Source organism: Acanthopagrus latus, chromosome 6 (genome assembly GCF_904848185.1).
Source record: "Acanthopagrus latus isolate v.2019 chromosome 6, fAcaLat1.1, whole genome shotgun sequence".
NCBI lineage: Eukaryota > Metazoa > Chordata > Actinopteri > Spariformes > Sparidae > Acanthopagrus > Acanthopagrus latus.
The window spans coordinates 8,983,399-9,005,463 of record NC_051044.1 but is presented as its reverse complement, the minus strand read 5'-3'; the positions used below and the strand labels follow the sequence as shown (position 1 = coordinate 9,005,463).

Sequence of the window (22,065 nt, the reverse complement as noted above, 5' to 3'; positions counted from 1 at the left end):
ATACAAACACTGAAGTAGATGAACAGGAGAACTGTAGGCTGAGGAGGGACGGAGCAGCTGTCGCCATGACAGAGCGGTTACATTTAAAGTAATCACGTTTCCAAACATCCATCCTTTTTTAGCTCGGACCAGCATCTAGTATAAGTCGCTGTGTGGTTTTGTCTTGCAGATACATTTTACTTACTGCACATGTTCCATTGCAGGGCAAATCTGATCAGAGCCTGCATATTCTTTCTGTGGCATCATCAGCTTGAGTTTAGTTTGTCATAGATAATGTGCCTGCTCGCACTCGGAAATCAATAAAATAATTCCTAAGATTTTCCCTCAGAAAATAGTATTGTGGTCACTCAGTTGGGAACTTAAGAAATGTGCAAACTTTTTATGCAAAATAACCCAATAAAAATATTGGGTTTAACCACATTAATTTTTCACAAAGTAATTGCTGAAAGATCACAAAGAATTTGATTTAAAAATGCCAGCCTACAAGTATAATGTGTGACATCACAAATAGTTTTGAAACCAATGCAAGTCCAGTAGTCAGCATACACAAGTGTCATATGGGAACCTGAGGCCTCCTGTGCGGATACACAAAAAATGCAGTGACCAAAGTTAAAAAATGGAACTGTCTTCCAGGTGTCCTTTAAAAGTCAACCCTGGACATAACTGTGTATGCAGAAATGTTAACTGCTGACATAATATCCCGGCCACTGGGCTGACCCTTCGGACGGACTTAAAGTAAAGTAGGAGACATTATGTGTCCAGCAGTTTAATACAGACACAAGCTGTTGACTTAGTATTCATATGTTGCCCAGTGAATGTGTACATTTTGAAAAGGACTGTATGCCTTCATCTGCATCATGATAAGAGTTATGGTATGTTATTTCAACTACACGAAAGACTTGAAGTTTCCATGCAATTAGGGGAAACATATGTGTGCATATATCAGCATCAGGATTTGGCCACATGATTTGGAAAATATCAGCAGGTCCAAAATATCTGCTATTATGGATCCCTAGGTTGAATTTTGCTCTACACATCATCCCATAAATGCTCTGTGTGCTGTAGCGTTCACAGTTCCCACCTTTTACGTATTAAGGATCAGCATCTGGTTGGAATCTTTGAAAATTTCAGCTGTATTTAAGATCTGCATTCACACTGAGAAACTATTTTAGTCACAGTGCTGCTCCAGTGGTATATTTCCCATGTTTGAAGGGGTTATCTCTTTGCTAATCTTAAACAAAGCTAAGAGATCTAAGATTTGACTTTACAAGGCTCTCCCGATAGCTTTTTCTCCCAAGAGGTGATGTAGCTAATATGTCATTCTGTCAACTCACTAATGCCCTGACATAAGCTCTGTGCATGGTGGAAAGAAAACTGAAAACTACAGACACTGTTATACCATAAAACAACAACAAATTGCAATAAGTATTACATCTTGCAATAAAACTTACAATGAGATTTATATTTATAATCCATCGGGTCAGAAAGATGTCAAAGCTAAAAGAAAAATACCATATTTCAGTATAAGGTGTTGAGGAAACCTGGAAGTGGGGCTTGAGACCTGTTTTTCGATCTGCTCGGTGAGTGTTTGCATTAAAAGCGGTTTATTTCATTTTGCTAAATGGGGCCGGTCTCCGTGTCTCCTGGCTCACAGATGGCCACTATGGTTCCCTTCTGACTCCTCCGAATGGGCGTTGATTCAAATGAATTTCCATTACAGAAAACTGGCTGGCCCGAATAAATCATAATAAAAATGGAACTTGTGGCCTGTCATCTCTCAAAGATCGGCTACCTTGGGACACTGCTGAAACCTCTCCCATCATATGCCCCAGTGAAGCATAGACGATGGGAAAGAGCATGGAGAGGATTTCTGTGCCAGAGGGAAAGATTTTCAAAAGAGATTAAAATATAGTTCACTTTGTAAAGGCTTCCTTCCAAGTGTATAGCCCACTGGATACAGTTGCTGTTTTCCCCAGAAAGGACTGTGTATTCACTCTATGCTTTATTACTCTGACCATCCCATCCAAATCAGTCTGATAAATCATCCACGTCATATGGGAACAGCCTCATGTTTGAAACGTTTAAAAGGCTGCTTCATGTTCGGTCACAACCCGCAGACTTGTCAACTGTTGTCTCAAAGCAGAATGAGGGTCCGGCCCCAATGATATGCTTATCAATTAGACTGGATGGATAAATGTCAGGCAGAGAGACTGTCCGTCCCTTAGAGCGCTGGTATGAATATTGTTTGTCACTTCTCGCCGACATTAGGCATGTCAGCATGTCATACTGAAACCCTCTGCTCCCTTCAAATTGGTCCTCTAGGAATGGTTTTTTTAATATATATATATATAAATGTCAAGACATGGGCCAAGATTCATCTTCTATATAACTCAATACAGAATCAGATCTGCAGTTACATTCTGTAGTTTTGTCGCCGTAGATTGACATAAACAGTGGTTTATTAAGCTGAAAGTGCGTATAAACAAGTGATGGTTGGGCGATATGATACAAGCATGAAATGGTAGAAACGTGTCAACCGGTAGAGTTTTGGCAATATTAATTTCACCACAGGAGCTGTCCCTTAATCTGTAATTCACACTAAATGCACCGCTGCCCTGAACTTTTCCGGACACTACCCAGATGAGCTTCACGCGTTTGAACGCAGATGTCTGAATTAACTGAACCGGAGATTAACCAGGCTTTACCCTGCCAGCTCCTCACAAAGTCCAATTGAGCCCATGTGGAAATGGAGCAGGCTTGTTAGGGGATTTCACAGCAAGTGAGTGGACATGTTGATGATGTATCACAGAGTGTAGTTGTGTCATACTGTTCTCTTCTTTTCCTTTACTGTATATTTTCACCAACCCTCGCCAAACCAAACAGAGACTTTCCAGTAGGTGAGAACATATCTGACATGGACAGTCTCCTGCTGTGGCTACACGTTTGAAGGGGCAACTCTGGATTATGTTTGGATCGGATCCTGATTTCAAATTAGAAAACAGCTTTTGTTGCAAATCAGGGCAGCGATCTTGTGATCTTGCAAATCCTGTTGCCTTTCAACTTGTAACGTGATTTGGGCAGTAGGAATCCTTACCAGGTGCTCATTGCTTGGTGGTGGTAATATATTACTATTGTTTTGGAACATTAAAGCTCAGTGTTGAACATTTAACTGGCAGTAAAAGAAAGTAAATTTGTACAATGTTCTTTTAAAAGGATGTGATTTTATTGAAGTTTAACCCTCTGGTGAAATCTTGCTGTGCTCATTGATTATATGGTAGACTGTGTAAAAACTGGTGTATCATACGTCTATTATTTTAATTATGTGTTCACGGATATGTGATTTTCAAACTTATTCTGAAGTATTTAAGGTTACAAGTGCAGTTTTATTAATCTTCCTGTTTGTTTTGACTGATGTTAGATATGCGTTTGCTCCCCGAAATTTCATTTGTAGAAAATATTTTCATCTTGACCAAACAGCTGCAACATATTTTCAAGTAGCTATATCATAATATCTGGATTCTGCTTTGACATTATGACATTTTTTTCCAACTGCACCCCTCTCCGTCTCTCTTTCTCTCTCTCTCTCTCTCTCTCTCACACACACACACACACACACACACACACACACACACACACACACACACACACAAGCAAATCAAATTATTTCTTTTCCCTCCAAGAAATTTAAACACGCCATGAAAGAAAACAGAGATGAAATACCAAAACAAACAAATGACATAAAGCAAACTGAAAAATAATGAAAACACACAGTAGCACTTCATAATTTAAACCCACTGAGCTCGTGTTGCAGCATTAGTCAATGAGCTGAAGCTATAATGCAACTTTTTGACTTGAGTCAGCAACGCTTGCTGCTACTTCCACCTTCGTGCACTTCACTTGGATAAATTTACACCCTGAACATTCACACTCATCTTGATGAAGCGTCTACACTGAAAAAACATCTAGCCCGAGGCTGAGCATCCAAAAAAACTCATCACGGGAGAAGAAGGAGCAGATGGCAGACACACCCGATCTTTAAGTGCCGATGCCTTTCAGTCTCCTGGTGCAGGGTATTAACTTCTGCTGTAGTTTAAGTTATTACATTTCTGGAATATTTAAGATAATGATGCCATTCACAGCCTTGAAAGACACAATAATCATCGCTCTCACTCAGTTCCACTCATTTGTTCTCCCTCACAGGCTCTCTCACTCTGTAAACACCCCTGTTAAGGCACTTCAAAGTGTGCTAGTACAAATGTCTGTGTAAAAATGCTATTTAAAGGTCGACTTTGAGAAAGTTAATTTCTTAGTGTCATTACCAACTCGTCAAGTACTGACGTTTTGAGATGGCAATCACAATCGACGACCTACAATCCCAAAGCCCCTTATTTGACGAGTTATAAATGAGATTCAAAAACTAACTTTTCTTCACAAAATGGACCTGAAGTTGTTTTCAAGTGCTCAAATTGTCTCATTGTGCGCTTTGATACAGCTGAGTGGTTGTGCACTACATCAAAAGATACTCATACTCCAAAATGTCCTATCATGTAAAGCCAACTGAAAATGAACAAGTTATTTAGATAATGTTACACAAAGCATCATGTGCACAGTAATAAGTTGTTGTTGCTGTTTATGTATAGCTCTTAAACTCTGTCCAAGTATTCATCTATTATAGAAGATAACTGCCATCTGTATGTCGCAGTGTTTGCAAACCAACTACTCATTTGGTGTGCACACCAGACTATGAAGGTTGATTTATTTTAACTGGTTATGAAGCCTTTTTTTTGATATAATCCTGATGTATCTTCATGATTTAAATAAGCAAACAAGACCATCAGTGACAAGTCTGGCTATTTTTATATAGCTACTATATAGCTATACCTCACCACCTTAGTGAGTTAAAAGAACTAACCAATATTTTTTGGTTTCACGCGGGACATGGACAGCGGTCTCCCCACATGAAAGTCCTGTCTTTGTTTAATCTGTCCAGCATCCCCGATCACTGCCTAAACAGAGTTATCGCCCCTTATACAAATTCTCCTTCTTCCTTCTCTACAGCTCTATTAACTAGCACAGCCGCTAGAGGTGACCTCCAGCTGCTGCATTTTTTGAACTATACGATCAATTTTGCGAGGACAAGCTCAGCTGACAGTAGAACAACTAATTGTGTTAAATCACCATCATCATGTTAGTTTCTTGTCTTAAATATTCACAAACAAATACATTTCTTCATCATCATGCACCCTGCAAACAACTGTGATTATTGAAGAAAAATAGTATTCAGATCGATTTTTATTTCACACGCTTCCAAAACAAAGGCATGCACTAACCAGATCAAGATCTTTACCACAGAAGTACCAGGAGGGCCACCAGACTGGTATTGTTTTCAGGAAGAAACACTCACTTTCTCAATGTCAGAGTGAAAACCATGCATGTGTGGATGTGGCCTTTGGGCAGCAGCTTGACCGCAGACTTCCAGGAACAGTGATGGACAGGTGCAGGTGTTACTTACAAGCTGCCACACTGCTGTGGCCACCAGTGCCACAGGAGAGGTAAGGGGAAGAGACAGACAGAGAGAGAAGCTTAGAACAAGTGAGACAGGTTTTCTTCTAAGCTCCAAATTTATGTCTTCTCATCTCTCACTTGCATCTCTCATGTTACATCTAGACTGGATGTGACAAGATGTAAATGTATCTACTTTAAATCTATATCAGACTTCAGTTACCAGGGTGTTTGTTGCCATTCCTTTCCGGCTGCATCAGTTCGTCTGAATGAACTTCATCCCTCTCTCGGTGTAAATCCCATCATGCTCTTTCAAGCAGAAGCACAAGTGATCCGCTGGCAGTGATAGAAAATAAGTGGGAGACATTGTAAAGATATATTTTAATGTGGAAAAAGGTCAAGTATTGCAAAATATATGTTGCCATTCTGCCGAAGTACATTTGAAAACAAAAACAGAGATTTTTACCTTCGGATCTCTTAACAAAAAGAGCAAACACACCCGTGGAGGCTTCCTCAGTGCAGTTTCCAGTGCAGATTGTGCAGCACTTAACCCATATGTTGCTATAACTTGGGAGAGGATGTGAAACCTGATTTATTTTTTGTCTTTTCATTGAGCCAAAGTTCAAGACAATGAATGTTTGCTTTTCCTCTGCTCAAAAATTACATTATTTTTTTTTTAAGTTAATGACAAGAACCTTTGCAAGTAAAATTTGTGAAATTGTCACAAAAATTTGTCTCCAAATAAAAACACAATTGATTGTTAAAAAGTGACGTGAATTCTGTTGGAAAATCCTCACTTCAACTTTAATACATATTTAGCAGAGCTCCTTAAAAATTATGTTGTGAAAAAAAAAAAAGAATAGTGTGTGCATGTTATTGCTCACTTTACACGTAACATCATTATTATAGTGATGTGGAAATGATACATGATTGACTTCGGTAAAACGCTTGAGTATTGAATGCACTTGTGTCTCACTTCTACAGAGAGACAGAAAGAGAGACTGTGTGGAGTTGATGAGTACAGATTCGCCTCTGGGTAGATCAGCCTTTCCTTATTGAACTCTACTGTGAAAAGAGGAGATCATCCATCTCTGAGAGAGACAGAGTGGTATTACTTGTAGATGGACTGATTGTGATCGTGTTACAAGTACTGCGGCTCTTTCAGCACCAATTTCACTGATACAGTGTGTTTCTGCACACACTCAAATGTTCTCATCATAAAATGCACAGAGTTGGTACATTTGAAAATGAGAAGAAGAAGTACGTGTTTTTCTGTTCATGGCACTCATTTTGAAATGGAGATTAGGTAAGTGCTGACTGTATTTGTGGCCATTTGCCTCAATTTACGGATATTTGGCAGGATGACCCTCATTACAACCCAAGAGTTGGTTCTTTTTTATCAAGCTCTCTATAATAAAGCTTTACGTCTTCCTTTGGAAAACCCTCTTCAGAAAATAGTCTCTCACCCTTAGGCCATTGAAACCCCTATACAGCTACAGTACGCCCACATCACATGCACAGGCCTGGCTCGATCGTGCAGTACCTGCTGGATTCATCTGCGGTATATTTGCTGATTGTTTTAGTTTAATTCAACCACCAGAATAAATGCTGGCAAAATATGTTTCTGCACAACCACAGATAAAAAAAGGCTTTGATTCCTCTGGTCTACATGTCAAAGTGAATACTGAAAATACTGTTCAAAATACTGAACCCCAAAACTGCTCCTGATGTGCTGGTCTGCACTTTGCATGGCAGCCACCGCCATCAGTGTATGAATGTATGTATGAAATATGGTAAGAACTGAAGGAATCCCTAGCCACATTTCTAGTACCCTATGTGTGTGTGCATTTTGAAGTAAAAGAAAAGTTTAATATAAAAGTTTTGTCAAAAAATCGCTTGAGGTGGGATTTGTCTTTTTCAAAAATGAGAACTGGAATCAGCTTCTCTCAATAAGTTCTGACAAAGCAAACGTTCAACTCACATGACTGATCAGCCGTATCTGCTCCGAGATAAGAAGAAGAAACTGTGTCGGCTGTTGGCACTTCCTGGCAGTTCCCATTAGACCCCCATTTCTACGTTAATTTCCACACACCCTCTGGATGGCCAAGGCAACTGGTTTTGTGTCTTCTTCTTTTTTCCCTTCTTCGAGGTCTATTAACCGTTGGCAAATTACTTGTTTTGCTTCTAGTTAGTGATGTCTACCTCCTCTACTCCAGAAATGTTTTATAGAGAATACAGAACTTCATATGGAGTGAGTAGATAATGACAAAATTAGCATTTTATGGTGAACTTATCCTTTTAAAAGAGACATGGCCTTGAAGTTCTCGATCTGGTGTCAGACATGACACAAAACAATCAGGCCCTCTCCCATTTCACACAACTACAGTGCAACAAAATTAATGATCTCATTATCTTAATGGCCATAAGTTCATGCACAGCTGGTTACTAATGCTGTTGTTTGCTGCATTACTGAGCTGATGATTCCCCCTTTGGTAAATCATTTGACTGTGCAGTAAGTTCATCCAGCAGCTGTCATCGCACATGTTATTTCATTATGAATTTTCTCAGAGTTGTGTGTCATTCACAGAGCACTTAAACTCAATTATATGTTTCCCAGCAGCGGAGAAGTGAAGCGGAGGCAGCTCTCACGGAGGCCGCTGACCACACGGGCCTGTGGCCAAGATGTATCATTCTGTGGTATCATGGATAATTGAACAACAAAATTGTAATTTCAGGGACCAGTGCTCAGTGTCCACCCTCTTTCCTTTTCAAAGTGAACAGCTGATTATACACATCTGCTGTGCTTTCAGATTACAGTGTAAGTCATTGTTGACTTTAAAAGTGTTCTCAAAAGAAAACAGATCATTGGACAGAAATCAGAAACATGTCATGTTAATGATGCTCCTGCACTGTTTTTTTTTTTTTTTTTGCACCTTGATCCACTGCAGCTTTGTCAACAAATATCAAAACACTCTCATACTATGTAATATAGAAAGCACTGAAGCACTTTCACTGGAACTATTTTTGTTTGTTTTGTTTTTGTTTGTGAACGCTCAGACGCAATATGCACAATACTTTCAAAGTGCAGATCTATTTTATATCCTCTTAGAGCTGGCCTCAAATCACTCAAAGCTCGCAAAATAAAAGCTAAACTGGCGCGTCAAAGAAGATAAGGAACAGTGAGTCATGCAAAAGGTTTATCCCTCCACAACATTGCACTTTCTGGTTGAATTATAGTCTAGTCTGTACTGTATTTTAAAATGAAATTGATATAGGGAAACCATGTCAAACAATGCCCAGATGAGAAATTGTGTTAGTCATAAAAAGGGTTGCAGCGGTAACCCGTTTTAAGGTGTAGTATAGGAAAAATCACATACTGTTTCAACCCTAATCATAAATGATTTATGTAGATCCTAACGTATTATCACTATATTGATTGCAACGAGTGCAAAAGACAAAATCTATTCATGTCTACTGGGATGAGGAAATTGTAATTTGTGCAATATGAGATGAACATTAAATGCAATAATCTACTGGCTGTAATAACAATAAAATATTTCTCAAGACAAAATTAGCACTGTCTTATTTATACTGATGGTAAAACTGCTTTAAACTTTACATCTTTTGACATCTTCTTTCATTACCAGAGACACATCAATCTCAGCTCTGAATGTGACTGTATACTCAGTTACTCATCTTGACAGAGTAACAAAGTTCTGTGTAAGAAGTAATATGCATTAAAAAAAACAACTCTATTCTGTATACTGTGTGTAATTTTATATTGTGCTATCAATAAACTATAAAGTGCAAGAGTTAAATCAAATGAAAACTAATGTTTATGAATAAAATATTAAGACAGATATGTATTTTTTTTAGTTAAACCAGCATTTATAATGTAATGCAATGTATAATGCATTACAGTTATGAAGCAATCCTTTCTCGTTGATTTGCGACGTTTCTCAGGCTGGTCAGTTACATCCAGAAGTATTAAAGGCAAGGATACCTTAGTAGTAACAGGGTAGTTGATGTTTCAGCTGGCAGTCACACAACAGATATCGTCACACTGCTTTACCGTTTCAGTTGAGCCAAAACCTGTGTGCTTCCTGGAAACATCAATCTTTGTTGAGATTAACTTTGCTACTGTTAATGAAAATTCTAAACCTTGTTGTTGTAGTTTGGCTGTTTAGTTTAGCTGCTTCCATTTTTTGTTTTATTCTCTCTTCATGTTCAGCTTCCTGTCTTTGTCTTTTCCCCCCACTTTTTCAATTGCCCTGTTTAATTTCACCCATGTCACTTTAGCTTTGCAGGTGTGTCAATGCTGCCTTCAGGTGCTCCTCAGTTGGTCCCATTTCCTGAGTTGGGAAGTTGTTCTTTTGACGTCACTGTACTTATTTGCATCATGTCGGAATGTAGGAGCAACATGGACGCCAGATAGAACACACTGACAGCTATTTCCAAAATTTGAGTGACAAGGAAGAGAAAAGGAAATGACTGCATGACTTTGGTAAAGTTTCTTACCTTCAATCCAAAGTTTACTTTTGTCCACCATTTCGGCATCATATGATTCAGCAAGAATTCTGTGCCAGAATTTTCTCTTGACTTTTTGAGTTGTTGTTCCAACTTGAATGGGCATTCACATGAATTTCCTAGAAGATGTTTTTTCAATTATTCCAAAAGCACATGAACCTAAAGCTATTCTTTGTGCTCCCTTCACAGTTTGTCAGTTTGTCGTAGTACCTTGTGTATCTAGTGATCTATCTCTTCTTTTCATTTGGTCTTACTAGTGAATTTTTAATCTTTTCCTTGACTTTGGAAAGTCTGGGCTCTGTGGTGGAAAATGTAACAAAAGTACAAAAAACATTTCAGTCAGCAACCATGTTTTTATAATGGCTTTCTTTCTTTCCTGCTGTATTTCTGTTAATGGTTGTTTTGTATGGACTTGTTGACAAAATCTAAATGGAGGAATAAGTTGAAAAACTATTTTAAAAGATTGTAGTAACATGTTGTGTTTTGGTCATGATTAACCAAGACCAAAACTTTGAATCAGAAATTAAGACTGGGTCTTTAGAGTTGTAAAGGCTTCAATCATCGAGCATTTTATGTAACTTTGACAGTTTGTTGCCCTGCCACTGAGGGTGCAGTGGAGTGCAGCCTGCACCAGCTGCTAACCGAGGGTTACATAATGTTTCTGTTGTACGATTCAGCACCTTGAAAGACCTGTGAGAAACAGAGCGAGTCTTCTCACTGCCGCAGCAACAGCAATCTAGGATAAGCCAGTTTAATACCAGCCTCTTCAAACACAGTGCCAGTGCGAGTCAAAGGTTAATGAAAGGGCACCTGGTTGGGAGGATGAAGACATGGCAGCAGCCAGAACTAGAGAGATTAGCCCTGTTCTCATATCAAAGGGTTCCCCAGCCAGCGAGGCTCAATCTGGATTTTGTGTGGAAATCTGTCTCCATTGCAGAGATATTGGGTCCAAGAGCAGGCTAGCAGGGCTCTTCATCTTCTCTCACACCCTGCACACTTTCTATATATACCAACAACCACTCTGTTAACACTACAACCCATTGGGGCTATAATGAAAGTTGATAAAATGGTAGTTTTTGCAGTTAAATTTGTATACATTTTCATAGTTTCAGTCTGCAAATCCTTTAACACCATTTAAACATGTATTACTTAGCATGTAGATCATAACATCAATTTAATATGTAATGTCAATTTTGTGTAATTGCTTTTGCATAGCAGCAGGGCATGAAAAATAATGTTACCCCTGGTAATAGTGGTTAGAAAATGATTCTGGGGTGTATCAGCACTCAGTGTACCAAAACCAATAAAGTGTACCAAACTGATTAGTGTGCTTCCAAAAAGCCTGCAACTAACAAATGTTTTCATTAGCAACTGTAACCTAACCTGATGATTATTTTCTCAATTAAATGATAGAAAATTGTTAAAACACAGCAAATATTCACATCTTAGAGCCTGAAAGCAGTGGATTGCTGACTTTTGTTTTGTTATATTGTCCTCTTCTGTCTTCTAGCAGTCTACATAGCGAAGGCTAAACACCACAGCCAGTAAGTTTGATACATAACCTTATGAGACTCAAATCACATTTGAGTCACCTTCCTCTTTTTTCTTCCAACTCCTTCCTTCCCCCTCCATCCCTTTTTGTCACTCTGGGACAGGTTGTCAAATCTGTTCAAAACACCTTGTTTCAAAACTCTGAAAGTCTATATTTTAACCTTGTCTTCCAAATCTTTCGGCTCAACGCATCCTCACAACTTAATGACAGAATAAGTTGCCAATGTATCCCAAAACAACATACTGTATACGATTGTTGCAGGGGTACTAGACCTCCCTGATCATCATTAACATCGTGAAATGGTTGCAACTACTTGATAAGGTTTAGGAACAGACTGGGTGTAGTTACGTCAGTTCAGCTACGTACGTGACCTAGGTTCGGTATATGCATACATAGATTAAAATAAGTCAACACTGTTCTTTGGAGTCATGTGAAACACAAACACCAGGTGTCAGGTAATACTGGTTCTGTCATCAGTTTGTTTGAAAAGTTCCACATGTCTAGGATGCATTCAAAATTGTATCTCCTTCTCCTGCCTTACTTTCACAGCAATAACAAATGATGCCAAAAACAAATCTCACACCTAGAATCTGTTCTGTATGTACTGCTCGGTTCCAATGTACGTAAATTTAGGACATGAAAGAACATGAAACTCACCAGATGTGTTCCAGCTTTTCTTTTTTTTTCTTTTTTGCATGATTTAAAAAAAGGAACAATTCCTACACCGTACATTCAATATTGATGTGAACACCCCCAAATTAAAGCTGAAAGTCTGCTTTTCAACCTCATATAGGATGTTTGACGTTTTGTGTCAGGGGATGTTTGTGTGTGTTAGTATAAAGAAAAGTGTATTTGTCTTTCTGTGCGGAGACTGAAGGGAATTGTTGTGGCAGAGATGGATCTGCCGTTCTATAGCCATCTTCATAAATTGGATACGGCAGCATAATACAGAGCTACTTAAACACTGCGCAGCTGCTCCCTGTGGTCCCACTGTGTGACAGCTTTTCTCCAATATGCTCTTTAGAGATAGGCCTGCTGGATTTTCATAAAAGAGAGCCCAGTTGTTATGAAGAGATTTTAATGGATTTACAACAAGTCATTAGCATTAAGCTTCAGTGTTTTTCTAAGGTGCTATTGTCATGAGATGTCAACGGAATAAATAATGTTGAAAAACTGTTCAGCATCTTGTGAAACGCTGTAAAACACCCAATGTATGTTTTTACTCATATTTTTCAGATGAATCAGCCCTTTCATGACAGTTTAAAATAATCATGATTGATTGTACTTATATATTGACAGATTACTTGTGTTAGACCGTCGCTTAATCAAACTAAATCCTTCATTAATATGCAGGCGCCTATACTGCTATAATCCTTAGGCGGTAATAAAATGAGCATTGATTCAAATGGATGTTAAAGCTTGTGGAAATAAATTAATTGAACAATAAACTCCTCCTACAGGAAAAAAGTTGAGTATGCCTAGAAGTAGGGTCAAAGGGTTATGATATTTGAACCGTTGCATACCACTTTTTTTTAACATTTGTACGTAACATGATTATTAAAAGGCTTTTTAATAGATGGCGTTTGAGGCTGGCATTCTGATTTTCTCATTGTCAACAAATCACTTATAAAGACAAAAAAACAAGTCCAACCCTCTGTACCTTACAATTAGACTTCCCTTTCTCTTGCATGATTACCTTAAACACCTGGACACAGTACAATTTTTGGAAAGCCTCACTCAAAAAGCAGAAAATAGTGCATTTGTCTTGGACTATTTTCACAGATTAATACACATTTTGTGCTCTTGGGAGTATTTACAGCAGCAGGACAATGTGCTGTGTGTGGGATTGCTTCAAAACAAACCACAGCGGCTCTGTTCATCTCACAACATGTCACCCAGTAAAACAGTGTGGCTGATGAATGTGGTTTTAATAGTGTTTTAGATTGCAGTAGAGGTCTATGGTCCGGAGGAATGAGATATATCAGGCTTTGGCTTGTTAGAAAGATCAGTTTTTTGTTGGGTTTGTTTTTGGAAGAAAAGTATAGAATTTCAGCACCCGTAACCTTTTTAAAACCGGAGTGACAGTGATAGTGATGGCAATGTCATTCAGGTGGTGGGTCCGCCAGTTTGGTTGTCTGTCCATCTGACCTGACTTTTCAGGTACACCTTGGGGGAATTCCTTCAAATGTGGAACAAAAGTCCACTCCAGCTCACGCAGACCTGATTAGAATTGGTTGGTCAAACATCATTGTGACCTCATCCATATGATTGCCATATCTCAGGGCTGCCTCAAAGGAACATTTTCAAATTGAGGATCAAATTGTTAGATTTTGCTGGTCAAAGGTCAAGGTCATTGTGACCTCACATAACGCGTTTTAGGCCATGTCAGTAATTCATATGGTAATTAGAAGAATATTTAATGCACATGTCACATGAAAATGGTGATGTGACGAGAATTTTATATCCCAAAGGTCACATTTTTTAATCTATCTTTGTTTTTACCTTTATTTTACCAGGAAGTCTGATTGCGATCAAGATCTCTTCAACAACAGAGACCTGGCCAAGGTAGCAGCTGTACAAAATCACAGCAACAATATACGATAAAAGAAAAATATCACATTGAAACAGAAGAAAAGGAATTAAACCACAGCAGCTTCTCAAGGTTAACAAAAACATGCCTTCCCAGCAGCGGATAAGAGTATCTTGAGACTCATTTAGAACAAAGATTGGAAATATTCATCAGTGTGCATATACAGTACACAGCCTCACAGGGCCTCTAGCATGACTGTAGTTCTGACAGCATGCTAATACAATTGTTAAACCCAACATGTCGGACTTCATCATGACTGGAACAATTTAAGTAGTTTTGTGATAGAGAGCTACTTGTTGTTTTGGAATTTAAGCTCGGCGGCAAGAGTCGAGAGCATATTCGCAAAGTAACACTGCACAAAATCATTTGTTACAACTGCTGTGGAAATACTGTAAGTGGAAACAACCCCAAGACATGGAATCATACTTAACTTTAATGGGCTGAATGTATTTTCAATGTAGATAAAGATCGCAAGTATGATCATGTTTACTCCTTAGAGCCTGCCCACACATTTCAGAGGTTATGTGGCAGCCCACAGCAACAGAGGAAGTTGTTATCGAGTAAAACTATTATGCTAATTCAGCCAAGTTTTTCTTTTGATGTTTAACCTGGACAACTTGCTTGGTGATTTTTATTGCTGAGATTTAGGTGTAGGCGTGAGTAATATCTTGAGAGATGAGACCAAAGGGAAAGATTACATGTGTGTTTTTCATAATTTGACCAACACTTTTCTATACATTTCTTTGCAGTGCTGCGGCATTGGCAGTGTTTTATACTGTACAGGCGTTTGAAATGGTTTGAAGAGAACCCTACATACATGTATAATGAGCGGGAATGCTAATCACCTCACAGGGTAATATGCCTTAGAAGTCTTGGTTGAGAGAAAATCCCCTCAGTTCTTTAAAGTGCTTCTGCTTCCCACCCTTTGACAAATTTGTTGAATTTTATCTCATTAAGGTGTTTAACATTTCTGTGTTGGCTCCCACACCAGTACAGCTATTCTCTTGTCTTCTCCTACTGTGTACATTTGTGTACATATACTGTACGAAGTACTGTTTTTAGCACCAGTGACTTAGCACCACTCGAACATGAACATGTTATTTTGGGACTGAAATTGTTGTCTGTCTTCATTCTTCATTGGTGACGTGTGTGATTTTTGCTAATTTTGTCAACAGCAGGAACAACATTACATACTGTATATTACACTATGATTATTGCATTCAATAGCTTTGAGGACTCTGCTATGTTAAAGCACATGGTCATATACATTGTGAAGTGAACTGGAAGCAATTTGCTCTTAGACGTTCCTGAGTGGTAATTAAAATACTATGTCATTTAAAGCAGCTGGAGGCAATTTATTACTGTGTACTTGTCAGCTGTGCAGATGTATCATATTGTGCAACAAGAGCTCTACAGTGTTTTGTTCGGGCGTGTAGTTTCTCTCATGTCTAATTCTTGGGAGACACTCACAGGAAGAAAGTGGTAGAAAGTAATTTACAGCGGGGAGATTTTATTATAGTGCTGTTATTACAATTATCATAAGTCTGTTTGGAGAGCAGAGGCAGTAGATGAGATTTTGAGAAGGAGGCACCGGTCTCTGATTGCATTTCAGTCATATCGTGTCACTAATGATAATCTGTCAATCACATCCTACCTGTTTGTCCTCACTATCTGATTAGTCCTCTCTCATTCTCTCTGTCTGTCTAAAGTTTTCACTCAGTATTGGGATCGCCTCCGTTGAAAGATATTGCCAGGCTGTTCAGCCTGAAAACAAAAATTTTAGACGTGGGAGAAATACATGGAAGGTCAGTGCAAAGAAATCAGTGGACGCAAATGACTGCAAATAAGCCAAGGGTGGGAAAACTGTGGCAGACACAACTGCACAAGTTTAGATTGTTTAAACTTGAGATCAAAAATCTTGAGTATCCTGAGGCTGCATGACTCCACTTCATTATTGTACCGAGACAGAGTTTGTAGTGAGATCTGGCACACAAACATAGCACAGACACACATTCCTGCTACATTGTAGTAGAGCTCAAGCACTTTGTCCAGATGGTGAGTTTTAGTTTTCTCTACAAGAAATGTTTGAGCATAATTAAACTAGGGCTGCAAGTAACGATTGTTTTCACTGTCTCTCCAGATGTGTCGATTAGTGTCTATAAAATTACAGAAAATGGTTTAAAATGTTGATCTGTCTCTCCGTAAGCCCAAGATGACTCATTCAAATGCACAACGCAAAGATATTCAGTTTACTGTCATAGAGGAATAAAGAAACCAGAAAATGATTTGATATTTGACAGGTGTCGGTATTTGACACTCAGAAATCAACTACCTTTTTCAGAATCTCTTCTGAAGGTTGCCTACATAGCGTTGCTTTATTTGTCTGCACACTGGGTCGCTTCACCCATATGTTTCTGTTTCCTAGTATGTTTCTGCTTTGTTGACGTTTTACAAAGTTGGACAAAAACACACCTCATGTTTCTGAGTTTGCATTCCATATTCATGACAGAAGGTGTGTCGCACGTAGAGGATGCATTTTGTTAATTACATTGCCTGGTGAAGCAATCTAAACCAGTCGCAACAACCAGGTGCACTTACGAGCTTGTACGAAACAACGGCACCAGTAGGCCTAACATTAAATAAGAGGGGTCGCATCGCAGTCAGTGCATTTACAGGAGGAATGTAATACCAGATAACATCCCTCGCATCTCTGTTTCTCTGCACAACATGTGAGATTGTCAGTTGATTTGATGGATAGAGCGAGAGGAGATCGTCCACCAGTTCATTGATCACAGATAGTGTCATTCTGTAGGATGTGTTCAAAAAAGTAAAAATGGGTTGGTTGGCCATCAGTGTACCCAGGCAGCCCGCCTAGGGTAGAGAGTCCATGTGAGGGAAACACTGGTCAGAGGCAAATCCTGGCTTGCTAACAAGAACGGTGGACTTCATTGACAGCAGCGTTTTTTTTTTTAATTGGTCCTGTTCATGTCATGTCCTGATTTTCCCAGAATACATGGACAGTCTGAAAGCACCATTAAGCATTACCTGCAGTTGTGGGTTGTGGTTATTTTGGAGACAAATGATACACTGGTTCTGTCCACCAGTTTTGGCTGCAACCTCATTTGAGGGAGCTTTTGTAATGGGACATTCCTGTCGCTCATTAAAGCATGTTCTGTTTTAATATGTGGATTTCGAGGGAGACCACTCCAAATTGGACCACTGTTTTTCAGTGACACCACATACAGTGCATGAATTCTATGTTATAGCAGTCCACAGAAATGTATGGAGACATTTTGAAGAGTCTGCAGATACAGTAGTAGACACCTGGACTGTGGAGGAGGTTCATTTCTTATTTCCCCCTGCAAAGTCATTCTTGGAGGGCATCTATAACATCCAGTAAAATTCTCTTTCTAGGTTTTCATGCCAGGTGCCAAAACTGGCTCCAATAATTGCTTGATGGTTTCAAGTAAAGGCAGTTTCTCACCGACCCCCTACAGAACGTAGAGGGGTGGATGGAGAACAGGTATTAGCCCCATAGATCATGTAAAATTAGCAGCAGGAACCGCTGTCAGCCCAGACATTGGCACTTAATCTTGGACTTTTGGCAGACTGTTGCCTTAACAGGTCAAATGATATCTATAAATCAAGGATCCCCTGGCGGAGAGTGAGAGGGAGCCGGGGAGAGAGGCAAATGCATAACGCTGGCATTGAAACTCCAGGGGAATTAAATCCTGGTCATAAAGCCTAACCCAAGGAAATAATCCAGTCTATTTCATAAAGGATTAAAACCTTTAAAGAAGATTGATTGCCTCTTTTTCCTTTTCTACTCGATGTAATCCTAGATTATGGAGACCACTTGGGGTTAGATTTTAAAGAAATTTGCACAGGATTAATGGTGACAGAGGCATCCATTCTTAAGATTGCCTTTCTGGTTTGTCACAGAAAAAAAATGCTCTTTTAGGTGCTTATCCTCCCCTCTGTCACAAGTGAAGTATGTTTCTAAAGTAGGAGAACGCAGAGAGAAGTAATGTTTTCCTTATTTTGTGCTCCAGTCACATTACGTTTGTTGGTAATAAGTAACTTTTTTTAATTTATCTGTAAACACGATTGACAGAACATCAGGTCATACTTATTTGTAAACATTTATTTGAATTCATTGGGAGTGTGTCACTGCTGTGCGTAGTTAATAAAGCTCATGCAGAGTTCACCACAGACTCGGACACATATGTTTCCCAAACTGCAACACGCTGCCTTAACTTTGTCAAAACTTTGCTGAGAGTTCATTTAAATGCCAAACATTATTTTTGAATAACTAGTAATATGTTGTTTTCCGCTTGAACAGCTGAATGCTTAAGTAGCTATGAAATAAAATACTGAGGTAAAAGTGAAAAGGTAAGGGGAACATACTGTGCGAGAGGATAAGGTGCATTATTTACAATAATAATAATTTAAAGCGCATTTTTGAGTGTTATGGAATGTGAGTTCATAAATGAGGCTGCTGGTGTGCAAAGGCCTTGAATCCAGATGAGATGTAAGACGCGTTCACTTCCTCTTAAAACACGGTCGCCTTCGTTTAGACCGGATCACAAACCCGATTACGTCAAATGTTTGTTTTTTGGGCTACCTGCAGATCAGGGTCTGACCTCCATGAGGCTGGAAGGAGATGAAAATGCACTCAAAACTTTTTGGCTAAAGACAGAAGAACTTGCTGTCTAACAGATCACTTACAGCTATCGCACTGGTTGTAAGTATCTGGTATCCATACACACGTGAACGACTCCTATTTATGAACTACAAAGAAGACGGACATTTTATGGGATAAGAAAAGAGAACAGCGGCTACTTAAACTGTAATTTTAGTGTAGCTTTAGCTGCTGTTATTACAAAGACAGAGGAGACAGACATGGATGTACTGTATGGAGAAAATCTTACAGTGAGTACATTTTCACAGCCTGCTATCTGACATAATTAAAACATGGAAGGAGTAAAGATAACATATGTGCATTTAAATCCTCCTTGGGTATATTTACATTTACCGTTTTATGAGAATGGATAGTCATGTGCTGCATGACAAAAATCTGTTGTCTTTTTCATATAGAACATAGCTTTGAATTTCCTTGTAAGCAGATCGTCGGGTGTCCATAGTGGGACAGGAAACGCACTGTGACAGACAGATTAGAATATCAGGTAAGGACGGCCATTAATGATATGTAATCACAGAGTCGGAATGGCAGTGGCAGTCGGAGCAGAGGACCGGGAGGTGGTGATGGAAATAGAGGTTTGCATTTGTGTGTGTGTGTCTGTGTGTGTGTGTGTCTCTGTGTGTGTGTGTGTGTGTGTGTGTGTGTGTGTGTGTGTGGAGAGAGAGCTTACCTCAAGCGAAATGCTCCACCACCCATGGAACTAATTTAAAGTCCTCGTTTAGAGGCTGTCACACGAAGGGCTCTGACGACCACTGATCTCTGCACATTTAACGGCACAGGCAGCTGTCAGGGGGCTGACAGACAGGCCCCACCACTGACTGATTACATACAGGGCCAGAGTGAACTGTGATCTGGTGAACTTTATTTTCCCTGGCAGGCCCAACGTGCAGTGCATGCCTCAGCTCAGTGGCCATTCGCTCCGCCTCAAACTCCGACTCTCCATCTCGGCCATTAACACCACGTACCTGTGTGAATACTCCCTGAGAGGTTACGATTTATTATTGATTTCATGATGGAGATCCTGTAACACCTTCTGAAAATGAAAATGAAAAAATAAACACTTATGGGCTGTTTCAGTGGCATCCCAGAGATAAAAGCATGAAACTGCTCCATGCTCTTCTCTGAGCAGTGGTGGACGAGCTACTCAGATCTTAGGAGTAAAAGTAAAAATACTCTAATACAAGTGAAAGCCAAACATTTAAAGTGTTACTTGAGTAAATGCACAAAAGTATCAGTAATTAGAGATTAATTAATAGCACAGTCCTTTAATGGGGTTTCAATAAAGTCTCATTTTAACATATATTAACCTATAATGCTAAATTTTAATCTGCAAAGTAAGGAGGAACAGACCTTATTCAATAATTGTAGTGGAGTCACTGAGTTTATAAACTATGGACTGATTAACATTTGCAGGGTTAGTCTTTATGGGCTCAATCTCCAGTTTCAATCTTCTTCAATACAGCATGCTGTCCATCTTTTAAAAATGATGTTCCTATTAAGAGTAAAAGGGACGATGAAGCAGGGTATTTAGGGCGTGGCTTCCTTGAAATTGACGGATCACTACCACAGCGTGTCCTCAAGTTCTCAGTCAGATTCAGTCAATCCAATTCAGTCAGATCAGGAAATCCTTCCCAGCTTCGCCCTCTCATCCAAATATGGTCACTTCTGGCTTCAAAAACCAAGATGGCAACAGTGATGATGCCAAACTCGATGCTTGAGTGGGATAAAAGGTGCAATATTTGACGCATACTGAAGGAGGGGCTGTGTAATATATAACTTCAGCATCATCACTGCAATGTGCGTGTGGGAAATAGTCATAATCAACAAAGCAAATTAATTCAGCTCTTTGACAAAAAAAAATATTCTGATATACCTGGGTGGCAAGGTCAATGCAAAAACGTTTTAAGACAGTTGTTCTGCGACTGTCTGGCAATGCAGAGGTATCTGCTGCCAGACAACCAGACTGCAGAGGAGCTTCTTTCCTTCAGCTGTGACACTCTTCAATTCATTCTCAGCACTCCACCATAGAAAATACCAAGTCTTTTGCAATCAGGCAAACATCTTGCTGATGGTCTTTACATATTGAGTCATATAGAGGCATCAGTATTAAATTTAGACTGTTTCATAACCACTTAGAAGTACACTGTATACATTTACAGTATTTTACTAGATATACTTACTTACCTCCAATGGCTGGTACTGAGCTACAGCATGCAGGTGTAAATGCAATTAATTCCTCACTTATCCTAAAGTCTGCATATGTTATTCTGTGATACAGACCTCTGAGGATTAAACAGAATCATTTTTCACAGGAATGTGTCAGGAAATTGCAAATGAAGGAACCGTGCCAATCTCTCTACCTGCTGCCAGTCGGTGTGAGTGTGGCTGTAAAAAGGCTATTTTAAGGATACTCACAGATTTATCTGCATCCGCTGGGGATGCAATAATCTCTCCTAATTTCAAGATAAATCAGTAATTACATCAAAAGTGTGCATTCCCAAGTGGGCACGTGTTAGTGCATTCTCTAAATTTACTGAAGTGATTTCAAAGAGGCAGCTTCCTGAGTCTGACATAAAAACACTGGATGCTAATTTGAGGAATAATTACAGGAATGCCTTCATTATGTGTTTCTAGCTGGTTTGACAGGCTTCAGGTTTTAGACATGGTCTGAGCAGCTCTTTGAAACTTTAAAACTTTTTTGCAATGGTTGCCAAACACTTCTAGGCATTTTACTTATATAACACAGATTAAGCTAAGAATATAGCTTTAATGATGATAAAGTTTTTTTTATTAGTTGTGTTTTATCAGACTTTAAAAGTGATATTCAAATTGTATCTATATTTTTTCAACACAGCTTATTGGATTTTATGTTCTTGTTATGTTATGTTATGTTATGTTATGTTATGTTATGTTATGTTATGTTAAGTTATGCTAAGCACAAAACTTAGTGAAGAATCAAGAATAACAGTCACTGTCTTGTGCTCATTGTGGGTTAAGCATTATCCTTGGCCCTGTTTTGCAGTGAAAGTCTAAAAATGTGGGTTTTAAATCTCGAATGTTTCTCTCACTTGTGATTGGATCTCATTTATTTGCACATAGCAAATGAACACGTACGTCAACGGTCAGGGTGTTTTTTTGACACAAAGACAGAGTTAACTTCAAGTATAACATTTCCAAGGATGTCTAAATTAT

General features: G+C 39.0%; 1 protein-coding gene across 5 annotated transcripts in view; it reads left to right on the top strand.

Annotated features, from left to right (window-relative positions):
• The window catches only part of slc16a1a (solute carrier family 16 member 1a), a 119,270-nt gene that overhangs the window by 42,322 nt on the left and 54,883 nt on the right, over positions 1-22,065 (top strand). Inside the window, exon 2 of one of the 5 annotated variants that reach the window (XM_037102226.1) lies at positions 14,098-14,146. The exons of the other annotated variants lie outside the window; for them this stretch is intronic. The gene's annotated coding sequence lies outside the window, so the exon portion shown is untranslated. The remainder of the gene's footprint in view (positions 1-14,097; positions 14,147-22,065) is intronic. 5 annotated transcript variants of the gene reach the window in all.